Here is a 5,183-nt window from a genome sequence, read left to right as displayed (position 1 = left end):
GCTTTAGTAGTGGTTAGTCAACATAACATTAAATGTGTATGTATATTGTTTACTTGCAGGGACTGTGGAGTGTTTGTCCTGGGTATGCAGAATACCCAAGTGGAGAAATTGTTGTGCCTTCAGTTAATTTTGAAGCAGAATATCATCGTATGAGATACGCGTCACTCCTTTGAAATTACGATTTACAAAAAGTGAAGAAATATTATGTTAGTGACAATAATGACCCTGTAAGACCAAGGACAAAATATGTCTCCATACTTGATGAAATAGGAATAGTTAGTATTGAATAGTCTTAAAGATACTTATGGTGAAGATTCTTTTTTTCTTTTTGTGGATTTGTTAGGATTCTGAATTATTAAACTAATTTAGGTATTTTGGATATACAAAGTTATCGGAACATATTAACGTATGTTTTTAAATTATTAGTTAAACTGTGTTTCTGTATGATATTGTGTGTTATGCCTATTACTTTTTGTTATGACGTACGTATATGTGTTGCAAAAGTTTGTATATGTTAATCTTATAGAAATGCTAACAATATATACAAAAATGTTTATGTAATTTTTTATATATAATTGATTTATGGTTATTCTATTTTCATGCTATTAATCTAATTCAACCTATTAGATTAGCTTATACATTTTCATATTTTATCTTTTCAATGATATGAAAGCATGAATTCAGTCTGCATTAGCAGTTTACAATTGCAATATGACACTCATTTTCAGCTACCTGCTATACAAGTCAATTTCCATCTAGTGTCCTAAAAGTTTCCATCACAAAAACATAAAATCAAACCACCATATTTATGTTTCAAAATAATCACAATAGCAAATCCAACTTCTTGAACAACCTAAATCAATATGTTTAGGTACATTGCAACATACATATAGCAAAAGCAAAGACAAGAAATCTATATATTTTATGTATATATTTATACATTGAAGCTAAAAAATATCATATACATACTTTTTCATTATCATAATTATTGAATGATTATCAATACATAAGTATATTCATTCATGAATGACAAATTCATATAACAATACACCTAAACAATCATAATTTCAACGTATTTCTTGTCATATACATAGAATTATAGTGTATATGTCGTCATATACATAGAATTATTATGTATAAGTAGTCATTCATATATATATATATATATATATACATGCACACATACACATATAAACACCAGTTACACCAGTTAAATACACAACATATTACTTTCAAACATAATATAATTAATTACATAACAAAATTTTCATATACGTAACTAATCTTTATATTTTCATATAATAATCAATAAAGTATTAGTTAGTCACTTTTTTTCAAATACATATTTACTTATAAATTATTGTGATTAGCATAGTTGTACAGTTACATAATTTTGATACTCCATAAACATGTAATAACATAAAAAGCAAGTGTTAATCACTAAAATATACATAACAATACACATAATTATATGTCATCAAGATAATTAAATTTGTAAATGAAACAACCAACTTAAATTGTTCAAAAAATATTACATAAAAGTAGAAAATGATAAACGAGTGATTAATTATCATAAATAGAGAAAATTATAAGAACAGCCTCGGTTAATCCTGTCTTTCTTTGATAAGAATCGATACGATCTTTATAAAGCTCCTCCTCCGAATGAAATTCAATGGGATCCAGAGAGACCATGTCTTCATCCATAGGATCCCAAGTACCCGGATCGATCAAAAGTTCATCATTTCTCCTTCGAAAAAAGTTACAGGAATGCCTATGGTGACCCTCATGTCCGCATCGTCCATAATAATTTGTGCTTGATGACAACGTTTCGGTTGATTTTTTTTCTCTCCCTTTCTTAGGTCTTTCTAGTTGTCTTTTACATATCGGTGGCAATACTTCTTCCTCTTTTACACTTTTAGAAATATTCCAATCCTTCTTATCTGGCATTGAAATAATTGAAAGTTCATGAGTCTTCACCAAAGTGCTTGGCTTGTAGTAATCTGAGCAGTATGACCTAAATTCTTTTACATGTTTACACTTCAAGACGACAATAGCGTTTACCCTTCAAGACGACAATAGCGTGAGGACAAGGTATCTGATTTATTTGAAACCTCCAATAATTGCACGATTCACTTTCAAAAAAAAAAAAATTAAAAAAAAATCTACAAGAACATACAAAATTTTAACCCTGAAAAAATAAAAATAAAAAAACATGATAATATATTCAGGTGGTTGGCAATATGTGTATAGCTTGAACTAAACTAAATAAAATTCTATAGAAACATACAAAAAAATCATAAAAAAATTTATGAGATGTATGTTGACTATACATATCAATATAGAACATATACATAAATTACTTATGTATATTACATTCTGATATGTATATGAACTAAACATATCAGTTTATTTCATACACATAACATTATTTATATATATGTTTATCATATACATATATAATATTATGTATATGAACTGTCAACTACTACTAAACCATCACATTCCTGCAAAAAAATCACAAAATTGCTACACAAGCTAACAGTCATATTCAAAAATCAAAAATCAAATAATCTTACAATACTAATAATATCTAGGTGGTTGACTATAGGAATATAGCTTGAACCTAAACCAAATAAAATCTCACAGAAACATACTAAAATACCATAAAAACTTTATGAGATATACACATACAGTTATTACATATACATAAATTACTTAACACAGTAAATCACAATATTATGTCTGACATTATTCTAACACAAAGAAACAGACAATCTTATGTGTTCAACGCTGCAACAATCTTCGTAAAACAACTTTAACATCAAGATAAAATTCATGCAACATTATACTATAGTTATAGTTGAACGATGAACAACCAAAAATAAGTAAAAATACGTCGTAACATAACTAAAAGAATACCTCTTTTTGTTTGAACATTTTGCTCAGCAATTAAAATCACGTGACACAACATATTAATACATCACTGAAACAAGTGTCGATGTATCCTTATACATCTGTTTCACCTTCACGTCAATATTATTGCTATCACAGATTAAATATTCAACTTCAAACTCTGGCACATATAATGAATATATATTCTGTTTCGATTTTTCATTCACCAGAGTGCCTCAAAAGAATTGCAATATTCATCTTGGTTAATACAAATAAAATCAATTTTTTTCAAGAGATCAAAAATCAGTGATTAGATTGTTTGTGATTTCTGTTTTCTTGGTTGATTTTCTTTTTATGTATTGTTGTTTTTTAAATTTGAATTAGTATAGTTGTTACACAAATTAAGGGATGCAGTAATTCATTATTAATGTTGCATCATTAATTGCGTCCTAAATATAAAAAAATCTTTCCTATTAAAACGTTGGCAGCAGTTTTTCATATACATAGCGTCTTATGTATATAACGATTGAGCTATGTATATTAATCGGGAGAGAGAACAAATTAATTAAGAAGATGGGAGAAAAAAATAAATATATTTAATAGGATTGAGATTTATGTTATTTATACATTTTATTTTGCTCTGACTCTCTGTACTTTGCATATGTGTTCATTTTTTTTTTTTTTTTGGTATGTTTACACTTTACCTTAATTAACTTAGCAAATTTACTTGAAAACAAAATCATGGGTATTAAATACTTTTATACGTATGAGTTGCGTTCTTTTTTTTTTTTTTTTTAACAAAAAGAAAAGGTCACGTAGGCTATTTTGATTATTCAAGTAAATAAAAGGAAACCAAAGTTCTTCCAAGTTGAAGTAGGAAAGGTTTTACTATATTAGTAAATGAATTTTTTATTTATGTATTTAACAGATACATTTTATATCTATACTTATAATATATTAAAAGAGTGAAGACCATCAGAAGAGTGATTTAAACTTTTTGCCCTTCAGTAAAAGACTCTTATTTAGATAAAACTGTCTTTTTACTATTTTTTTAAATTTATTATTTAATTATTTTTTATTATATTAACTATACTTTCTAAAATATATGGAACTCCTAAAATATATGGTAGAAAAATTAATTAATATTTTTCTTTCTACTAGACTTTCTAAAATATATGAGACTCCTAAAATCTATGGCAGGAGAATTAATTAATATTTTCTTTTCTACTATTCAATTAGAAAAATACTCCTAAAATAGGACTCTATTAAGGAAATACTTTTATAAATATTGAGATGCACGTTAAACTAGAGAACAAACCGATTTTCCTATTGGGAGAATATGATTGATGCTCATCTAACTTGATTCGATTGCATATCTAGATTGGTGGATGCTTGATTTCCTAACCCTCAACTTCTTCACTGTTTTTATCAGCATAATAGAATTCAATATGTGTGTGTGTATATATATATATATATATATATATATATATATATATATATATATATATATATCTTCTTTGTTTTCATTTAAAATCATTTTTTAGGGTTAAAAATTTCGCTCAAATAAGAATTAGTTCGATCAAAATCGAAGCTTTATGATCACTATAATATTTTTTTTTATTGTTTACAGGTCGCAGATGAATGTCGGTTGACTTTGAAGAATTTCTTGTGTAAAGGTTAGATTTAGTTGTATTGTTTTGATATCTTTATTATTTGATTGTTTTATTTTAATTTACATATGCTAGATGAATTTGGGTCGGCTTTGAGCAATCTTTTTTATGTAAAGGTTAGGTTTAGTTATATTATTTTGATATCTCTATTATCGTATTATTTTGTTATTGTTTACCAGTGGTAGATAAGTGTCAGACGACTTTGAGAAAATTTTTGTGTGTAAAGATTAGATTTAATTGTATTATTTAATTTTTGTGTGTAAAGATTAGATTTAATTATATTATTTTAATGTCTCTATCATTGTATTATTTTGTTGGAATTTACAGATGGTAGATGAATGTCGATCGACTTTTAAATATATTTTGGTAAAGATTAGATTTAATAAATAAATTCTCCATCCCTACATACTCAAAAGATATTAAATTTAATTATTATATTCATCTTTATTATTTAAACAAATATCTTATTTAGTGTAATGTTTGAGCTCATTAAAGTGAGGTACACGCGCAAGGTGTGTACACCTAAACTAGGTTATTTAATATGTGTGTGTGTTTCTCTCTCTCTCTCTCTCTCTATATATATATATATAAAATTATAATTATAATTATAATTATAATTAT

The sequence above is a fragment of the Capsicum annuum genome, unplaced genomic scaffold (assembly GCF_002878395.1).
Source record: "Capsicum annuum cultivar UCD-10X-F1 unplaced genomic scaffold, UCD10Xv1.1 ctg83390, whole genome shotgun sequence".
Taxonomy (NCBI): Eukaryota; Viridiplantae; Streptophyta; class Magnoliopsida; order Solanales; family Solanaceae; genus Capsicum; species Capsicum annuum.
This window is presented reverse-complemented; position numbering follows the sequence as displayed.